Source organism: Microcaecilia unicolor, chromosome 9 (genome assembly GCF_901765095.1).
Source record: "Microcaecilia unicolor chromosome 9, aMicUni1.1, whole genome shotgun sequence".
NCBI lineage: Eukaryota > Metazoa > Chordata > Amphibia > Gymnophiona > Siphonopidae > Microcaecilia > Microcaecilia unicolor.
Window position 1 is genome coordinate 75,472,077 of NC_044039.1, and position 21,469 is coordinate 75,493,545.

General features: G+C 50.1%; 1 protein-coding gene across 6 annotated transcripts in view; it reads right to left on the reverse strand.

Moving 5' to 3' along the window:
* Nucleotides 1-21,469, reverse strand: part of PRR5 (proline rich 5) — a 652,413-nt gene that overhangs the window by 256,580 nt on the left and 374,364 nt on the right. Inside the window, exon 1 of one of the 6 annotated variants that reach the window (XM_030214312.1) lies at nt 10,683-10,693. The exons of the other annotated variants lie outside the window; for them this stretch is intronic. The gene's annotated coding sequence lies outside the window, so the exon portion shown is untranslated. Of the gene's footprint in view, nt 1-10,682; nt 10,694-21,469 lie in introns of those variants that run through there. 6 annotated transcript variants of the gene reach the window in all.

A 21,469-nucleotide genomic window follows, 5' to 3' on the forward strand; every position in this document is an offset into this window, starting at 1 on the left:
GCCTGGAATATCGCTCTCAGTTCCAAGCGATTGATGAACCACCCCGCTTCCACAGTTGTTGCCTAACCCTGAGCATAGCTTCCCTGGCAATGCGCTCCCCAGCCCAAAAGGCTGGCATCTGTTATCACCAGGCACCAAGAAGGAAGTGCAAGTGGCATTCCTTGGCGCAGCATCCTGTCGGAGAGCCACCACTCCATACTGAGCCGGGCCACAGGGAGCCATGTTAGTCTGCGTTGATATTCCTGGGACATCGGAGACCATTGTTGAAGCAGGGCAATCTGCAGAGACCTCATATGTGTTCTTGCCCAAGGAACCACCTCCAAGGTGGCCGTCATCGACCCCAGCAGCTGAACAAAGTCCCAAGCTTGCGGGCGAGGCATCCGCAGCAGCAGACAGACCTGATTCTGAAGTTTGAATCGCCTTTAGTCAGGGAGAAAGACAAACCCTGATGCTGTGTCGAACCAGACCCCCAAATACTCGAGAGACTGAGAGGGGGTCAGGTGACTTTTGGGTATATTGACCACCCAGCCTAGCGCCTGCAGGACTGTAACCAATCTGGTTGTGGCAAGACGACTTTCGGCTGCCGAATCCGCTCTGAGACAGTCGTCGAGATAAGGGTGAACTCTGATACCCTCTCGCCTGAGACAGGCAGCTACGACCACCATTACCTTGGAAAAGGTAAGGGGAGCTGTGGCTAGGCCGAAAGGCATGGCCCGAAACTGGAAATGTTGTCCCAACACAGCAAACTGGAGAAACCGTTGATGAGGGGCCAGATAGGAATGTGCAAATACGCTTCTTTTAGGTCCAGAGTCGTGAGAAACTCTCCTGGCTGTACTGCCGCAAAGACGGAGCACAGGGTTTCCATGCGAAAGTGTCATACTCTGAGGGCCTCGTTGACTCTTCGTAAGTCGAGGATCGGTCTGAAAGACCCGCCTTTTTGAGGCACGACAAAATTAATGGAATAGCGGCCGCAGCCGCGTTCGGTGGGAGGCACCGGGATCACCGCTCCGAGCTGCAGCAAGACTTGTAAGGTCTCCTCTACCATTGCCGGTTTTACGGCAGTGCCGCATCAGGACTCCACAAACATGTCTCTCACCGGGGCACCGAAGTCCAGTTGGTAATCTTCTCTGATCAGGTCCAGGATCCACTGATCCGAGTAATCTTGGTCCACTCCTCTAGAAAGAGGGAAAGACGTCCTCCTACTGCAGGAATCGAGGAATGGACCGTCGTCCCATCATTGTGGAGGACGCCCCTGAACTCCTGGCCTTGAACTGGCCCCTGCGGAATGTTTGTCCGAGCAAAAGGAGTTCCTCTGCTGAAAACGGGCACGAGAAAACCCAGCAGAGCACCCCGGGCGATACCTGTGAGCTTCACGGAAGCGAGGTCTGGAAGAGGAGGGAAACACAGGACCCTTGGAAGAAGGCCTCGGCCTATCCTCAGGTAACCGCTGGGGCTTAGAGTCACCCAGGTCTTTCATAATCTTCTCCAATTCCTTTCCAAATAACAGGAGGCCCCGAAAGGGTAACCTCATCAGCCTTTGCTTAGAGGCCATGTCAGTCACCCAAGGCCACAGCCAAAGAAGGCGGCGAGCAGGAACAGCCACAGACATCTGTTTAGCCGAAGCTCTGACCAGATCATAAAGGGCGTCAGCCAAAAATGACAGGGCTGACTCCATCCATGGGGCCACCTCAGAGAGGGCCCCCGCACCATCCGCGGGAGCTCCACCGCCTGTTATAACCAGGAAAGACATGCCCGGGCTGCATAGGAACTGCAAATAGACGCCCTCAAGGCAAGGCCCGAAATTTCAAAGGCCAGCTTCAGCGCGGATTCTAGCCGCCGGTCCTGCATGTCTTTCAAAGCGACCCCTCTCTCTACTGGGAGAGTGGTCTTTTTAGTCACCGCCGTGACTAACGCATTCACTTTAGGCATCCCCAAAAGGGCCAAGTGCTCCTCACTCAGAGGGTAAAGCTGACCCATAGCCCTGGCCACTTTCAAAGGCCCATCGGGGTCAGACTACTGAGCTGAAATAAGCTCTTGAATGGAGTCATGCACAGGAAAGGCCCAAGTAGGCTTCTTAGTACTCGCCATCCTAAGATTAACAGAGGAGGCATCGCTCTCAGCAGGATCATCAATCGAGAGGGCCTGAAAGGCATCAGTAATGAGAGCTGGCAGCTCGTTGCGGTGGAAAATCCGAATCGCACTGGGATCATCCGAATCCAGTGGCAAACAGGCACCCTCCTCTGGATCATCCGTCCATGAGGGCCTGCCAGATCCCTCAGACTCCCCACAGCCTGACCCGGCGGGGGGGAGGAGGTGCGCCACTTTCAGACTGGGGATTTATCCGTCTACGCTTAGCGTCCTTCCAACGCTCGGGGGAAGACATAACCTCTGTAGCCAGCCCCAGGCCTCCACACCAGCAGTTCCTCCGCTTTACGGTGTTGGGAAAGCATTTCCAGTTTCAGGCCTTGCCTTTCGGCCTAGCCACAGTTCCCCGTACCTTTTCCAAGGTAATGGTGGTCGTAGCTGCTTGTCTCAGGCGAGAGGGTATCAGATTCCTGAAGAAAAAGTCCATTGATTGATATTAAATTTTGGGGTTTTGCCAGGTTCTTGGGGCCTGGATTGGCCGCTGTCGGAGACGGAGTGCTGGGCTTGATGGACCTTTGGTCTTTTCCCAGCCTGGCAGTGCTTATGTACTTATGAGTTCACCCTTATCTTGACGACTGGCTCATCAGAGCGGATTCGGCAACCGAGAGTCGTCTTGCCACAGCCAGAGTGGTGGCGGTCCTGCAGGCGCTAGGCTGGGTGGTCAATATACCCAAAAGTCACCTGACCCCCTCTCAGTCTCTCGAGTATTTGGGGGTCCGGTTCGACACGGCATCAGGGTTTGTCTTTCTCCCTGACTAAAGGCGATTCAAGCTTCAGAATCAGGTCTGTCTGCTCCTGCGGATGCCTCGCCCGCAAGCTTGGGACTTTGTTCAGCTGCTAGGGTCGATGACGACCACCTTGGAGGTGGTGCCTTTGGCGAGAGCAAATTGCCCTGCTTCAACAATGGTCTCCGATGTCCCAGGAATATCAACGCAGACTAATGTGGCTCCCTGCGGCCCAGCTCAGTATGGAGTGGTGGCTCTCCGAAAGGATGCTGCGCCAAGGAATGCATCTTGAACTTCCTTCTTGGTGCCTGGTGATAACAGATGCCAGCCTTCTAGGCTGGGGAGCGCATTGCCAGGGAAGCTATGCTCAGAGTCTGTGGACACCCGTGGAAACGGGGTGGTCCATCAATCGCTTGGAACTGAGAGCTCTTATGGCCTTTTAAAAGACTTTGAAGGGGTTTGCTGTCCGGGTTCTGTCAGACAACACGACAGCGGTGGCTTACATAAATCATCAGGGAGGCACTCAGAGCAGGGCTCTGGCCGCGGAGGCCGGCCAGATTTGCCACTGGTCCGAGCTCCACCTGCAGCTTCTGTCAGCAGCTCACATAGCAGGTCAGAGCAACATGTAAGCCGATTTTCTCAGCAGGCATCAAATCGACCCGGCGGAATGGGAACTGGCAGAAGAAGTTTTTCTTCAGATTTGTGCCAAATGGGGGACTCCCGAAATGGATCTAATGGCGTCAAGTGCAAACGCCAAAGTACCCTGCTTTTTCAGCAGAAGGAGAGATCCTCACTCGGTGGGGTTGGATGCTCTGGCTCAACCCTGGCCCTCGGAGCTCCTGTATGTGTTCCCTCCTTGGCCACTTATAGGGCGAGTCCTACTGCGGATTCGACAGCACCGAGGTCTGGTGATTCTCATCGCTCCAGATTGGCCAAGGTGTCCGTTGTATGCGGATCTCCGCCGGATGTTGGTGGACACTCCGGTGCATTTGCCCCTGGTGCTGAACCTGTTGGTTCAGGGTTCGGTATCTATGGAGGATCCCTGCCGATTTGGTCTTACGGCCTGGCTCTTGAGAGGGCGCAATTGAGAGACAAGGGCTACTCTAACAAGGTCATTTCCACTCTGTTGCAGGCCCGCAAGTGGTCCACCTCCGCAGCTTATGCTCGGATCTGGCGCAAGTTTGAGGCGTGGTGTGTTTCAAAGGCAATCACTCCCATGCAGGCTTCTGTCTCGACAGTGCTGGACTTTTTGCAGGAGGGCTTACAAAAAGGCCTGGCTTACAATTCCCTGCAGGCATAAGTGGCAGCATTATCATGCTATTGAGGGAAAGTCGCTGGCTTGTCCCTTGCTGCTCATCCGGACATTGCCCGATTTCTCAGAGGGGTGCTTAGGCTCTGTCCTCCTGTCCAGTTGCCCTGTCCGGACCGGAACCTGGGGCTGGTGTTGAAGGCTCTTCAGTGTTCGCCCTTCGAGCCGCTTAAGCAAGCTTCGGAGAAGGATGTGACTCTCAAGACAGTCTTTTTGGTGGCCATGACATCGGCTAGACGCGTGTCTGAGCTGCAGGCGCTGTCCTGTCGGGACCCTTTTCTAGAATTCTCAGAGTCTGGAGTAATGGTGCGTAAAGTGCCTTCCTTCCTGCCTAAAGTGGTTTCAGCGTTTCACCTGACCCAGCCCATTTTTCTTCCTTCCTTTTCTAGGGAAGATTTCCCAGACTCCTTTGGGCAGTTACATCTTCTGGATGTCCGCAGGGCGCTGTTGTAGTATCTACAGATGTCAAATGATTTCTGATCACCTTTTTGTCTTGTTGTCAGGTCCTCGGCGTGGAGGCCCGGCTTCTAAGGCCACTATAGCTCGTTAGCTCAAAGAAGTCATTTTTGCTGTGTATCTGCTTTCAGGCGCATTCCATGAGAGCAATTTCTTCCTCGTGGGCTGAAACGGGTGCACTCTCTTTCAAGAGATCTGTAGTGCGGCTACTTGGGCTTCTCAGCTCTCATTTGTCCGGCACTATAGGCTGGATGTTGCAGCAAAGCAGGACGCTATTTTTGGAGCACAAGTGCTTGCTCGCGGTGTGGCCTGTTCCCACCCTACATAGGGATTGCTTTTGTACATCCCATCAGTTAATGGATTAATCCGCTGCTGATGACAAGGAAGGGAAAATTAGGTTCTTACCTTGGTAATTTTCTTTCCTTTAGTCACAGCAGATGAATTCATGATGCCTCCCTGTCTCACTTGTTTTTTGTTCAGATCTTTCATGCAGATATAGATTTCATTGGGAGAAGTTGGATACCAGTTCTCAAAATTTCTACATGCTGTTCTACTACAGGAGGTTGAGTTCATCCCTCCTTTGTATGGTTATTGCTCCTGTTCTGGGGCGTTTGTTCGCTGTGAGGAAAGTTTATGTTATTCTACCTTTATGGTTCACTCTGCTTTGGAAATCTCAAATACTGAAGGCAGTTGGGGCTAGCCGTCCAAGAGGCACTATGGTTTTTCAGTGTTCTCTATCTCCACCTGCTGGTAGGCGGATACAACCCATCAGTTAATGGATTAATCTGCTGTGACTAAAGGAAAGAAAATTACCAAGGTAAGAACCTAATTTTCCCACATGTGGCCATTCTCCAAAATTCTCCAAAATGTTCCTCTCATTGATTTATACAGATAACTTCCTATTAAATCATGCTTGTTTCTTCTTATTACAACCCACTTTAAATTTCCACTCACTATAACATTACGTGTTTCACTCATTGAGTGTCTTCAGGGGTCAGTGTCTCGGCTACAATAAGCCACTGAGTTCTCGATCATGGCGCCATACCCTCGTGGGAATGCCCGAATGGATGCCCACGCATGTGCATCACTGGCCAAAACCCTCCTTCAAATGAGTACCTTTATTTTCTTAATTCTTTTTTTCTTTTTTTGTTATCTTTTTTCTTTGCTCAAAAAAAACACCCAACAATCAATAACACCAAAAAATATAGAAATGGCCACTTAGCTTCCTCAACAAATCCGGCCACTTCACTCCCAGTCTTGTTACTCCCAACGGAGACCCGTTTAGCCCTCCGGCTTTCTCAAGGTATGAACGGGGAGCTCACCAAGGCATTCTAAAAAACAACAGATGCAGTATTAATACCAAATTGAAAACAAACTTCAGCAGATAAACATCGATGGACAAGTTTAAAATCAACTATATCACTTACTTTTCTTCCTTTCATTCAATTCACAGCTTACAGAATTGAATGCAAGGAAGAAGACAAGTGATACAAGTGATATAGTTGATTTTGAACTTGTCCATCGATGTTTGTCTGTTGCAGGTTGATTTTCAATTTGGTTTTAATACTGCACCTGTTGTTTTTTAGAACACCTTGGTGAGCTCCCCGTTCTCCCTTGAGAAAGCCGGAGGGTGAAATGGGTCCCCGTCGGCAGTAATGAGACTGGGAGAGAAGTGGCTAAATTTGTCAAAGAAGCTAAGTGGCCATTTCTACATTTTTTGGTGTTACTGATTGTTAGGTGTTTTTTTGAGCAAAGAAAAAAAGGAGGTTTTTGGCCAGTGATGACGTTACTGCCTAGCAAGAGCTTTGGAGTTATCAGTGATACTGTCACTGTGGCTGGTTTGAGGTCTTTTTCTCAAGTTAGTTTTACGCTTAAGCAGCAGACAAGTAAATCTCTACAGTGTTTTGTTGCAAGTTTGTTGAAGTAACTTAACCCTCCATTGCCCCAGGTATAAAATACCATTTAGATTGTGAACCCACTAGGGACAGTACCAGTACCTGTAAATGAAACTGTAAACTGCTTAAGTCTAGGTGGTATATGAAAATAAAAAAATGTTTTTGCCAATATGCCACTATAGAATTGACCTCAGTGTATGGCATCAAGAGAGGCCTCATGTTATAAAATTGTTCCTTAAACATTTTAAGCTTTGCATGTATATTCAGCAGCACCATCTGCATATTTTATTTGAAGCCATCTAAGGTACACATTTCAACTTATACATTCAGTGTGTTGCTAAATATTGACATCCCAATCCTTTCATTCCTTGGCCATATTCCTTCTACCTCATTTTTAAAGAGAAACCCACTTTAAATTCCTTCACTGGCCTTTTGTTACCTCATCTTTGATTCATGAGGTTGAAGTGACTTACAACTTTGCGCTAAACAAGAAGTGAACTCGTCAACTGGCGCATCCACCTGAGCTGTGTTTTCTTGACTGCCTGTCACTCAAAATGATCAAAAGATCATTGCACACAAGAAGATATATAATTTCATGGCTAAACTGTATTCCAGTGGTTTTCAACCCTACCCTTGGATACCTTCTGTCCAGTTACGTTTTCAAAACATCCAAAATGAATATGCATGAGAAATTTCCATGTACTACCTTAATTTTGAGGGGCATTTCTGATATGACATCTAAGTCCGACTTTGGACGTTTTGCTCAAAACGTCCAGAATCCAAATAGCGAATATATAGCGATTTTTGAGACAGCAAAACGTCTCTCCCCCCCCCCCCCCCTCAAAAAATAGCCACTTGCTAGATGCTTTTGTGCTCTGTGTGTTTATCTTTTTGGTCCATTAAAAAAAAAATGGTCCAAGTGAAAAATGTACAAAATCAAGCCACTGGACTGTAGGAGGAACCAGTATTCTTAGTAGACTAGGCACACAGACATCCCCTTAGGGGACACTGCAGTGGACTTCACATAAAAGCTCCCAGGTACACATCTCATCCTTACCCCTTATATTGTATGGTGAGCCATCCAAAACCCACCAAAATCTACTGTACTCAACTGAACACCACTACAATAGCCCTTATGGCTGCAGGTGTCACCTATATGTGGGTACAGTAGGTTTTGGTGGGTTATGGAGGACTGACACTTTCCACCACAAGTAATAGTTAGAGTGGATTATTGGTCTGGGTCCCCTTCTCCGCAGTGCACTGCACCAACCACTAAGCTACTCCAAGGACCTGCTTGCTGCTCTAAGACTGGCTATAACATCTGAGGCTGTCATAGAGGCTGATATGTGTTTTTTTCACATCTTTTGGTGAGGTGGGAGGGGGTCAGAGACCACTGGGGGAGTAAGGGGGAGTCATTCCTTTATTTCTCCAGTGGTCATCTGATCATTTAGGGCACTTTTTTCTAGCTTAGTCTTTATTAAAATTGGTCTAGCTCAAAACATCTTAGTTCTACTCTTGGACGTTTTTGTTTTGTTCCATTATGGCTGAAAACACCCAAGTCTTATTAACGCCCAAATCCTGCTCTTAACAAGCCCCCTACATGCCCCCTTGAGGTCTGGACACACTGCAGATGAACAGCACAGAAAAGCATTGTGTAAATGGGTTTTGATGTTTTGGCAAGAAAAATGTCCATCTGATGGTTTATGCCAATTTTAAAATGTTTTTCTCTTTCGAAAGTGAGCTCCTTATTCTACTGATGTTTATAAAGGAGATTTCACCTAACTTTTTTCTTAGGAAAAAAAACTTTTTGGAAGTGGATAATCTTTAGGCACATATTAGAGGACAAAGGATGGATGTATTTTTAATCCCATGAATGCTTTAAGGGATTATTCTGTCTCCTGAGGCTGAATATCTCCCCTTTAGCACCCTTAGGTTCTGCTGAGTTTGAAATGTCCATTTTGCCACCTTTACTCAGACATGACCAGGGAATAAATTGCATGTTTTCTTTCCACAGCTATAAACATATAAACTTATTCTATTTAGTAAAGTTGTATATTGGGTACTCCCTGTAAATATCTGGGATGAGATGGTATGGTTTTGATATTGTGTATGGCGTCTTTCCCTATGTATTCTCAAAGCACATTTGAACCTTTTGCTTTACTTTTTAATAAACAATGTTTGGATCTATATCCATGTGCTATGGTCAGCATTTTTTTTTTTTTAATGCCAACAGAAATAAAAAATATCTGGATGTTCAGCATCACACTCCGGATATTGGCCAACACTGAATTCCAGATAAGACAGTCAGTGCCAGGATTGATCCGGATAGTGGCAATATTGTCTGCTATCCTGATACCTTAGGAGCGCATTCTATCTGTCCTAAGGTATGTGGCTAAATTATCCAGATGGCAGACTGAATCTTGCCACTATCCAGATAAATTTCGGGACCACCCTGGCTCTGCCCACACTCTACCTCAGCCCTGTCCGCATAAGGTATAATTTTGTAAAGAAGGTGTTAGAATGTATGCACCAATTATGTGTATAACTGACAAGAATAATGGCATGTGAGCAAATGTGTGTAAATGTCAAATTCTCCGAGGACAAGCAGGCTGCTTGTTCTCACGACTGGGTGACGTCCGCGGCAGCCCCCACCAACCGGAAGAAGCTTCGCGGGCGGTCTGCACGCAGGGCACGCCCACCGCGCATGCGCGGCCGTCTTCCCGCCCGTGCGCGACCGTTCCCGCCAGTCTTTTCTTTTCCGCGCTGGAGAGAGTCGTGCATCGCCGCTCTCTCTTAGCCAGCCCCGGAAAACCGTCGCGTTGTTCGCGAATTTGTTAATTTTTTTGTTTCTTGTTGCCGCGCGCTCCGAACCTTTCTTTTTCCTTTAAAAAAAGAGAGAGAGAATGCGCTTAATTTTTCCCTCGTTTTCTAGCGGGGGCATCGCGTTGCGGCCTTGTGGCCACGCGGTCGATTTATTTTTTGAGGTGTGATTTACCGCCACCATCGACGACTTTAACTTCGCCGACGCGATTTTTCCGTCGATGTCCTCGAAGGTCCCGAGTGGATTTAAGAAGTGTGGTCGGTGCGGCCGGCCTATCTCGCAGACCGACACCCACGCTTGGTGCCTCGGGCCGGAGCACAATATCAAGTCGTGTTCTTTGTGTCTTGGTCTCCGGAAACGGACTCAGGTTGCGAGGCAAGTTCTTCGAGACCGTCTTTTTGGAACTTGCGCCGGCCCCTCGACGTCGACCTCGACGGCATCGGTATCGACGGCCGGTTCTTCGGTACCGGTATCGATGTCCGCGAAATCGGCACCGATGGCATCGACCCCAGGAGTACAGGTCCCGTCGGCCCGCCGGTCCTCCGGTGACGGTAGGGGTGAGAGGCCGCGTGAGCAATCGGCCCCGGTCACTCCCTCTGCTCATGGCCCTCGGGACCGAACCCTGTCTGACCCGGCCCCTCGAGACCGAGGGGGATCGACCTCCTCCTCCTCCGTTCCACCTGGCGCCGATGACGGGCACCGCAAAAAACAGAAAAAGTACCGTCATCGGTCCCCATCGGTGCGCCCGGCCCTCGGTGCCGGAGAGGATTCGACGCCGAAGCGTCCACGTCGAGAGGAAAGGTCCCCCTCAGTAGTGGAGGTACCGACACGTCAGGGTCCCAGCACTTCGGTGCAGTCTCCTGGACCCGAGCAGCTTCCGGCACCGACGCCTCTACCGGGCCCCCCCGTCTTTCCCGACAGCGGGCCTGGACGAGTGCCTCTGAGCCATCCTTCCGGGGATCCTGGAAGGGCTGATGCACCAGGCTGTGCCGGCGCCGGGGGTGCTTGCGCCTTCGGCGCCGTTGACTGTGGCGCCGGCGAGCTCCAGCCCGGTGCCGAGGCCTTTGACACCGCCGCCGCTTGTGGCGCCGGTCTCGACCGCCACGCAGGTGGAGTCCCCGTCGACGTCGATGGAGGGAGCTTCGTCCCCGCCGGCGCGGGAGTCCACCGCTCGACGACACCGAGGCCTCGGTGCCTCGACGTCGAGCCGAGCCCAGTTAAGGACTCAGCTACATGAGTTTATGTCCGATACCGAGGAAGAGGCCTCGTGGGGGGAAGAGGAGGACCCCACATATTTCTCCTCAGAGGAGTCTGTGGGCCTCCCCTATGACCCCACGCCTTCACCGGAGAGGAAGCTCTCGCCTCCTGAGAGCCTCTCCTTTGCCTCCTTTGTTAGGGATATGTCTATATGCATTCCCTTCCCTGTGGTCTCTGTGGACGAGCCGAGGGCTGAGATGCTCGAGGTCCTCGACTATCCATCACCACCTAGAGAGTCCTCCACGGTGCCGTTGCACAATGTCCTCAAAGAGACACTGCTTCGGAACTGGATGAGACCATTATCTAATCCCACCATTCCCAAGAAAGCAGAGTCCCAGTACAGAATCCACTCGGACCCAGAGTTAATGCAGCCCCAATTGCCCCATGACTCGGCAGTCGTGGATTCTGCTCTCAAGAGGGCACGGAGTTCGAGGGATACCTCGGCGGGAGTCTCGCACTCTGGACTCGTTTGGGAGGAAGGCCTACCAATCTTCCATGCTCGTGACCCGCATCCAATCTTACCAGCTCTACACGAGCATCCACATGCGGAACACTGTGAAGCAACTGGCGGACCTGGTTGATAAGCTCCCACCGGAGCATTCCAGGCCTTATCAGGAGGTGGTCAGGCAGCTGAAGGCGTGCAGAAAGTTCCTGTCCAGGGGTATCTATGACACCTGTGACGTGGCATCTCGTGCTGCGGCCCAAGGTATAGTGATGCACAGGCTCTCATGGCTGCGTGCCTCTGACCTGGACAACCGCACCCAGCAGAGACTGGCCGACGTCCCTTGCCGGGGGGATAATATTTTTGGCGAGAAGGTCGAGCAGCTGGTGGACCAACTGCATCAGCGGGAAACCGCCCTCGACAAGCTCTCCCACCGGGCGCCTTCAGCATCCACCTCAGCAGGTGGACGTTTTTCCCGGGCCCGGCAGGCTGCGCCCTATGCTTTTGCCAAGCGTAGGTACACCCAGCCGGCCCGAAGGCCTCGACAGGCACAGGGACAGCCCCAGCACGCTCGTTCTCGTCAACAGCGTGCGCCTAAGCAGCCCCCTGCGCCTCCACAGCAAAAGCCGGGGACGGGCTTTTGACTGGATCCACGGGAACATAGCCGCCCTCAAAGTGTCCGTGCCGGACGATCTGCTGGTCGGAGGGAGGTTAAAATTTTTTCACCAAAGGTGGCCTCTCATAACCTCCAACCGGTGGGTTCTCCAAATAGTGCGGTGCGGATACGCCCTAAATTTGGCCTCCCTTCCACCAAATTGTCCTCCGGGAGCTCAATCCTTCAGCTCCCATCACAAGCAGGTACTTGCAGAGGAACTCTCCGCCCTTCTCAGCGCCAATGCGGTCGAGCCCGTACCACCCGGGCAGGAAGGGCAGGGATTCAAATCCAGGTACTTCCTTGTGGAAAAGAAAATGGGGGATGCGCCCCATCCTAGACCTGAGAGGCCTGAACAAATTCCTGGTCAAAGAAAAGTTCAGGATGCTTTCCTTGGGCACCCTTCTGCCAATGATTCAGAAAAACGATTGGCTATGTTCCCTGGATTTAAAGGACGCATACACTCACATCCCGATACTGCCAGCTCACAGACAGTATCTCAGATTCCGCCTGGGCGCACGGCACTTTCAGTATTGTGTGCTGCCCTTTGGGCTCGCCTCTGCCCCACGGGTGTTTACAAAGTGCCTCGTGGTGGTGGTGGCGTATCTACGCAAGCTGGGAGTGCACGTGTTCCCATATCTCAACGATTGGCTGGTCAAGAACACCTCGGAGGCAGGAGCCCTCCGGTCCATGCAGTGCACTATTCAACTCCTGGAGCTGCTGGGGTTTGTGATAAATTACCCAAAGTCCCATCTCCAGCCAACCCAGTCTCTGGAATTCATAGGAGCTCTGCTGAATACCCAGACGGCTCAGGCCTTCCTTCTCGAAGTGAGGGCCAATAACCTCCTGTCCCTGGCTTCGCAGACCAGAGCGTCTCAGCAGGTCACAGCTCGGCAGTTGTTGAGACTTCTGGGTCATATGGCCTCCACAGTCCATGTGACTCCCATGGCTCATCTTCAAATGAGATCTGCTCAATGGACCCTAGCTTCCCAGTGGTTCCAAGCCACCGGGAATCTAGAGGATGTCATCCGCCTCTCCACCAGTTGCCGCACTTCACTGTTCTGGTGGACCATTCGGACCAATTTGACCCTGGGACGTCCATTCCAAATTCCACAGCCCACGAAAGTGCTGACGACGGATGCATCTCGCCTGGGGTGGGGAGCTCATGTCGATGGGCTCCACACCCAGGGTCTGTGGTCCCTCCAGGAAAAGGATCTGCAGATCAACCTCCTGGAGCTCCGAGCGATCTGGAACGCACTGAGGGCTTTCAGAGATCGGCTGTCCTGCCAAATTATCCAAATTCGGACAGACAATCAGGTTGCAATGTATTACACCAACAAGCAGGGGGGCACCGGATCTCGCCCCTTGTGTCAGGAAGCTGTCGGGATGTGGCGTTGGGCTTGCCAATTCGGCATGCTCCTCCAAGCCACATACCTGGCAGGTGTAAACAGTCTGGCCGACAGACTGAGCAGAGTCATGCAACCGCACGAGTGGTCGCTCCATTCCAGAGTGGTATGCAAGATCTTCCGAGAGTGGGGCACCCCCTCGGTGGACCTTTTCGCCTCTCAGACCAACCACAAGCTGCCTCTGTTCTGTTCCAGACTTCAGGCACACGGCAGACTAGCGTCGGATGCCTTTCTCCTTCATTGGGGGACCGGCCTCCTGTATGCTTATCCTCCCATACCTTTGGTGGGGAAGACCTTACTGAAGCTCAAGCAAGACCGCGGCACCATGATTCTGATAGCGCCCTTTTGGCCCCGTCAGATCTGGTTCCCTCTTCTTCTGGAGTTGTCCTCAGAAGAACCGTGGAGATTGGAGTGTTTTCCGACTCTCATTTCGCAGAACGACGGAGAGTTGCTGCACCCCAACCTTCAGTCTCTGGCTCTCACGGCCTGGATGTTGAGGGCGTAGACTTCGCTGCGTTGGGTCTGTCGGAGGGTGTCTCCCGTGTCTTGCTTGCCTCTAGGAAGGATTCCACTAAAAAGAGTTACTTTTTCAAGTGGAGGAGGTTTGTCGTTTGGTGTGCGAGCAAGGCCCTAGAACCTCGTTCTTGCCCTGCACAGAACCTGCTTGAATACCTTCTGCACTTATCAGAGTCTGGCCTCAAGACCAACTCAGTAAGGAATCACCTTAGTGCGATTAGTGCTTACCATTATCGTGTGGAAGGTAAAGCCATCTCTGGAGAGCCTTTAGTCGTTCGATTTATGAGAGGCTTGCTTTTGTCAAAGCCCCCTGTCAAGCCTCCTGCAGTGTCATGGGATCTCAACGTCGTCCTCACCCAGCTGATGAAACCTCCTTTTGAGCCACTGAATACCTGCCATCTGAAGTACTTGACCTGGAAGGTCATTTTCTTGGTGGCAGTTACTTCAGCTCGTAGGGTCAGTGAGCTTCAAGCCCTGGTAGCTCATGCTCCATATACCAAATTTCATCACAACAGAGTAGTGCTCCGCACCCACCCAAAGTTCCTGCCGAAGGTGGTGTCGGAGTTCCATCTAAACCAGTCAATTATCTTGCCAACATTCTTTCCCAGACCGCATACCCGCCCTGCTGAACGTCAGTTGCACACATTGGACTGCAAGAGAGCATTGGCCTTCTACTTGGAGCGGACACAGCCCCACAGACAGTCCGCCCAATTGTTTGTTTCTTTCGACCCTAACAGGCTAGGGGTCGCTGTCGGGAAACGCACCATCTCCAATTGGCTAGCAGATTGCATTTCCTTCACTTACGCCCAGGCTGGGCTGGCTCTTGAGGGTCATGTCACGGCTCATAGTGTTAGAGCCATGGCAGCGTCAGTGGCCCACTTGAAGTCAGCCACTATTGAAGAGATTTGTAAGGCTGCGACGTGGTCTTCTGTCCACACATTCACATCACATTACTGCCTCCAGCAGGATACCCGACGCGACAGTCGGTTCGGGCAGTCAGTGCTGCAGAATCTGTTTGGGGTTTAAATCCAACTCCACCCTCCAGGACCCGAATTTATTCTGGTCAGGCTGCACTCTCAGTTAGTTGTTCTTCGTAGGTCAATTTTTTGTTGTACCCTCGCCGTTGCGAGGTTCAATTGACCTGGGTTCTTGTTTTGAGTGAGCCTGAGAGCTAGGGATACCCCAGTCGTGAGAACAAGCAGCCTGCTTGTCCTCGGAGAAAGTGAATGATACATACCTGTAGCAGGTGTTCTCCGAGGACAGCAGGCTGATTGTTCTCACCTACCCTCCCTCCTCCCCTTTGGAGTTGCATTTCATCATTTTGCTTGTCATTCAACTGGCGGGAACGGTCGCGCACGGGCGGGAAGATGGCCGCGCATGCGCGGTGGGCGTGCCCTGCGTGCGGACCGCCCGCGAAGCTTGTTCCGGTTGGTGGAGGCTGCCGCGGACGTCACCCAGTCGTGAGAACAATCAGCCTGCTGTCCTCGGAGAACACCTGCTACAGGTTTGTATCATTCACTAATCAGCCTAAACACTCATCTATGAATATCTTGCATAATGCATATGCGACACCCGTTCTTCCTCAACCTGTACCCCTGCCAAGCGTCCCTACTACTGCAATCCCTTCTAGCTGTGGACCAAAATCCCGGCTCCAGACCCGCCCTTCAGTCCCGAGATCTGTAACCTTTAAACAACCCTCTAAAACAGTAAACTTTAAACAGCCATCTAAACCAGTGAACCCCTTGTCACTCCCTATCACTTCGGGCAATGCTAATCTAGGTCAGTTGCAAATTAACTCTGTGTCTACCCTTGACAAAATAGACAAAGCTCCCAATGTCTTGCGACAACCAGGAGTTGTCAGCCTAGATTGTGGCGAGCATATTAGGTGTGGGCGCTGTCATAGGTTGGGCCATTTTTCTGCCATATGTCGACAGTCTTTTCATAAGCATGTCCGGCATAATAATCCCCCTGTCCAGCAATCGTTCCCCTTGTGGAATCCGGACCAAAGCCATTCTCAATAACTAGGCGTGGACCAGTTGAGCAAATTATTTGGACCCTATAATCACTTTGCTCAACTGTACAATCGTTCCCCTTGTGGAACCCGGACCAAAGCCATTCTCAATAACTAGGCGTGGACCAGTTGAGCAAATTATTTGGACCCTATAATCACTTTGCTCAACTGTACTATTGTGAAGATCAATGCTTAAACTATTAAAGATTAGAAGTTATCCTGAGTGTGTTTGGTAATATTCTAGTTTTAGTAGTCCTACTGTCTCTTCTGACTTAATTCTAAATAGTGGTTACTTCCTACACTGTCTTGAATTACTGTATTATCCATATATGTTTTTTTGATCATACCTTGTGTTGACATGCCCTGCTTTAATGCCATTACTTTATCTGATATTTACCTAGGAATAAAATGGTCCCAGTTCATCAGGCTTTTCAACTCCAGACTAAATCAGGTGTTGATACTGTTGTCTGGTACATTATTCCCTATGTTCAGAGGTTTGTTTTAAGCCTCCTTGTTACTACTCTCAGTACAAGACAAACTACATTTCCACCATAAAAGTCTGTGTAGAACCACTGCTGTTTATTTTACTCTTATTGCCTGTAACGCAAGTACACCTCTTTTATTAAGGAAGATATTTATTCTGCTTATGCTGTTTAATTTAACTATCACACATTTCTTTTTAGTTTGTTACATTTTGCCAATTTGTATAGACAGGTTTAGGTTGTTTTCTCTCTATTTTTAAACTGTTGTACCTTTCATCACTATACCTCAAATGGTAACTAAGTAGACTGTTTTCTATTGTTGATGATTTCTTAATCATCAAGAGAAAGTGAAGCAGATCAATTCATTTCTTTAACACATATTTGCTTCATATTCTGTATAAAGGAACAAGAAGATTATGTTCCTATGTATTTTCCAAAAACACTTTAATACAACAGTGCCTTCATATATGATCTAGATCCATTACACCTAGCAGTAAGATAATGACAAAACTATTATCTTGCTCATAATTACAAAACTATTATCTTGCTCATAATTATAAGACTACTGCAGGTTAAGCAGCAGGCCCTTCATATATAATGCAGGCCTATGACACCCATAGCTTACCCTTTGCAATACTTGTAATTATAATGCGCATGAGTTTTCAGTAGTTATTCATTATTTGGCCAATATTAATCCTTTTTCAATGCTAAAATGAAATATTTGTTCCCTATTAATACCAGTTTTAGCTATATTTACACATTCAAAGTTTGACTAATGATAAACTTTGATTGAAATTTTCTTTCCCCTGCCTTCCAATATCAGCTTTGTAATAATGACATATTAATTGCAATCATATACGCTCAACCTTATTGATTTCATTATATGATACCTAGATTTGAATGAATTCACATGTTTCCAAGTCTCGCTCCGCCCTAGAGGGGTGGGTGTAAGAAAGTTGGGCCCCTTGGGTTGGTTATGATAAAAGGAGAAACCTAATGCTGCATTTCATCCAGCATATAATTATATATCCACATATTGACTCTTGCTATGGCCTTGTCCCTTATTGTGCTAGAGCACCCATGTCACCTCAATCCTATACATTCCCCCCCACAGAACTCTAAGAGCCCTCTGGAAAGGACGGCCACACCCACTAGTAGTCATGTGTGCCAGCCCCCTCTGAGGGGCCTGGCAAGAGGGGAATGAAGAGTTATGCTAGCCCTTGCTCTCAGTAATACAGGCCAATGGCTCATAATAAGAGCTAGGCTTCTTAAAATCAGAATCATCTCTGATACAAAAGAGAGCTAGTTTGTAAAAATCAGAGATCACCTTTGACACAGTTACATTTCACTGTAGCAAGTGCTGAACTGGCAATGGTGGGGGCAATCTACTCTATAAACAATCCTGAGATTGGCACCTTCAAGACGTCATAAGCAAGGGTTGCTATGGTTACGTAGAGATAGTGCTGGGTCAGCTGCACCCCGGGTGAGAACATCCAAAGGGGGGGCTACAGGAAGGTTTGGGAACATATGAAGTCATTCTGATCAACTGATAAGGGCTAGGAGCCCTGTTGAGACAGCGGGGGTCCATTGAAATGAATAGGGCCAAAATTGTATATAAGCAGCAGTTTGAGGAGTATTAGTTCAGACGAGACGAGAAGAAGAAGGAGACGAGAGGAGAAGAAGAACAGAGAAGGAAGATTCCAGAAGGCTAGAGAGAGAGGACGTGCCATGATATGCTGCTCCATTATGTGAATGCTTAACCTACCTGTATTACCATTGGTAAGATTGTAATAAACTATCTTATTATATCTACTTACATACTGGGTTCCCTTCTAATTACAAGGGTCGATACTGCCTTGACTGTGTAAGCCTGTCATGAGCAGATTCAAGGTTGGGAAAACTAGATATTTGGAGGGCATATGTAACTTTGCCAAGAGAGATGAGACGGGCCACTGCTTCCGCTGCCTGATTAGCAAAGGCAGATTCTGAGAAAATAAACAATTTACATAATAACTTTGTAAGTCTAAGTGCTTTGAAAATGAGCCCCATGGGCAGAGTCTGAGTGGAGTGTGGGCAGGACTCAAATATATGCACAGAACTTATAGAATACTGTAAGTTACATTCATATCTTTGACCATAATTCAGCTCAATGGCTAGCGTAAGTGCTCTTGCCTAAGTACATATGCACATATATACCCAGTTATGACAATTCTCTAAAGGAAAGTAGCTGCTTACTTTCCTATAAAGATTATGCTCCAATCAGGCATGCCCTAGTCACCTATATAGAGATGCACTGTTATAGAACTTCCCTCATAGTGTGGAGGTGGTGTGTAAGAATATTCAGAAGTGCTATCAGGATTGTACCTCTGAATATCCTGGTCAGTCGTCGAGATAAGGGTGAACTCTGAGACAGGCAGCTACGATCACCATCACCTTGGAAAAGGTACGGGGAGCTGTGGCTAGGCCAAAAGGCAAGGCCCGAAACTGGAAATGTCCCAACACCGCAAACCAGAGAAACCGCTGATGCGGGGGCCAGATAGGAATGTGCAAATACGCTTCTTTTAGGTCCAGAGACGTGAGAAACCATCCTGGCTGTACCGCCGCAATGACGGAGCGCAGGGTTTCCATGCGAAAGTGTCGTACTCTGAGGGCCTCATTGACTCTTCGTAAGTCAAGGATCGGTCTGAAAGACCCGCCTTTTCGAGGCACGACAAAATTAATGGAATAGCGGCCGCAGCCGCATTCGGCGGGAGGCACCGGGATCACTGCTCCGAGGTGCAGCAAGACATGTAAGGTCTCCTCTACCGCCGCCCGTTTTACAGCAGTGCCACATCGGGACTCCACAACACGTCTCTCACTGGGGCACCGAATTCCAGTCGGTAACCTTCTCTGATCAGGTCCAGGACCCACTGATCCGAGGTAATCTTGGTCCACTCCTCTAGAAAGAGGGAAAGAGGTCCTCCTATTGCAGGCAAGGAGGAGTGGACCGGCGTCCCATCATTGTGGAGGAAGCCCCTGAACTCCTGGCCTTGACCCGGCCCCTGCGGAACGTTTGTCCAAGCGAAAGGAGTTCCTCTGCTGAAAACGGGCACATTGAGAAAACCCAGCAGAGCGCCCCAGGTGATACCGGCGTCCCATCATTGTGAAGGATGCCCCTGAACTCCTGGCCTTGAACCGGCCCCTGCGGAATGTTTGTCCGAGCGAAAGGAGTTCCTCTGCTGAAAACGGGCACTTTGAGAAAACCCAGCAAAGCGCCCCGGGCGATACCTGCGAGCTTCACGGAAGCGAGGTCTGGAAGAGGAGGGAAACACAGAACCCTTGGAAGAAGGCCTCGGCCTATCCTCAGGTAACCGCTGGGGTTTAGATTCCCCCAGGTCTTTCACAATCTTCTCCTATTCCTCTTCAAATAACAGGAGGCCCCGAAAAGGTAGCCTCACCAGCCTTTGCTCAGAAGCCGTGTCAGCCGCCCAATGCCGCAGCCAAAGAAGGCGGCGGGCGGACACCGCCACAGACATCTGTTTAGCCGAAGCTCTGACCAGATCATAAAGGGCGTCAGCCAAAAATGACACGGCCGACTCCATCCACGGGGCAACCTCCGAAAGGGGGCCCGCACCATCGACGGCTGTTCCGCCGCCTGCTGTAGCCAGGAAAGACATGCCCGGGCTGCATAGGAACTGGAAATAGACGCCCTCAAGGCAAGGTCCAATATTTCAAAGGACCGCTTCAGCGCGGACTCCAGCCACCGGTCCTGCATGTCTTTCAAAGTGACCCCTCCCTCTACTGGGAGAGTGGTCTTCTTTGTCACCGCCGTGACCAATGCATCCACTTTAGGCATCCCTAAAGGGGCCAAATGCTCCTCACGCAGAGGGTAAAGCTGACCCATAGCCCTGGCCACTTTCAAAGGCCCATCGGGGTCAGACCATTGAGCAGAAATAAGCTCTTGGATGGAGTCATGCACCGGAAAGGCTTGAGTAGGCTTCTTAGTACTCGCCATCCTAAGATTAACAGAGGAGGCATCGCTCTCAGCAGGATCATCAATCGAGAGGGCCTGCAAGGCGTCAGTGGTGGAAAATCCGGACTGCATTGGGATCATCCAATCCAGTGGCAAACAGGCACCCTCCTCTGGATCATCCGTCCATGAGGGCCTGCCAGATCCCTCAGACTCTCCACAGCCTGACCACGGGGGGGAAAAGGATATGCGCCACTTTCAGACGGGGAATTTACCCGTCTATGTTTAGCATGTTTCCAATGCTCGGGGGAGGAAATAACCTCTGAAGCCATTCCCGGGGCATCAACACCCGGAGGGAAGCTAGGATGCAACGCAGTGTCAGAAACCTATTATTATTATTAGCATTTGTATAGCGCTACCAGACGCATGCAGCGCTGAACACCTGATACAAAGAGATAGTCCCTGCTCAAAAGAGCTTACAATCTAAATAATACAGACAGACAGGACAGTAACGGGTGAGGGAGTAATGGGAGCTAAAAAGCAGCAGTGAAAAGGTGGGTTTTCATCTGCGGCAGAGCTCTTTTCAGCATGAAAGCCTTATGCATTAAAAGCACAAACTCAGAGGATCAAAACTCACCCTGACCCTCTGCCTCCGAATTAGGAGAAACAGATGTAGGAGCTCCTTCCTCTGGCAGCCTCTAAACGAGGCGTCCCCCTCCCCTCAGACTCCTCCGCAACCGCGAGGGTCGAGACATGCGGCGCTTCCAAACTGGCGCCCGCTGCCAGCTCCATCGAGTGGGAAAAAACATCGCTCGGATGCTCATACTAGCGTGAGCATCTAAGGAGCACGTTTTACACAGCCCCGCTGCTGATCTGTGTTTACCACAACAGGTTAACTCCTTCAGCAGCCATCGTCCGTTTTTTTTTACAGGATGGGAATAGAGCAATAAAACGGTGGCTTCGCACCAAAACTTACCCCGATTGGAACGGCGTCCGTGGGACCTCCCCAGAGGAGCTGGGCACCACTCTCACCGCAGAGGACCAAGTCAAGCTGCACAGAACCAGAATCACTGGAAAAAGCCTCAGAACAGCCACGCAGTAAAAGCGCGCTCTTTTTTTTTTGAGGAAAGTTGGAGGCAGGCAGCAACAGAGGGACTCCGGGAGGCGGGGGGAATGGGTAAAGCAGGGAAAGGGTGAACCTTGTGACAAGGCTACATCCCCGATGTATAGAGTGAAGCAGCAGAACCATGAACTACATATCCCAGAATGCATTTCCAGTCCTAGCAGTGAGATCCCAGGGGATAGGCAAGCTGGCCATATACCGTCTCTGACCACAAGAGGGAGGGTGAATGAAGGAGCCAGTTCCCGGGACCAGAAATCAGTATATCATGCTGCCCACCTGT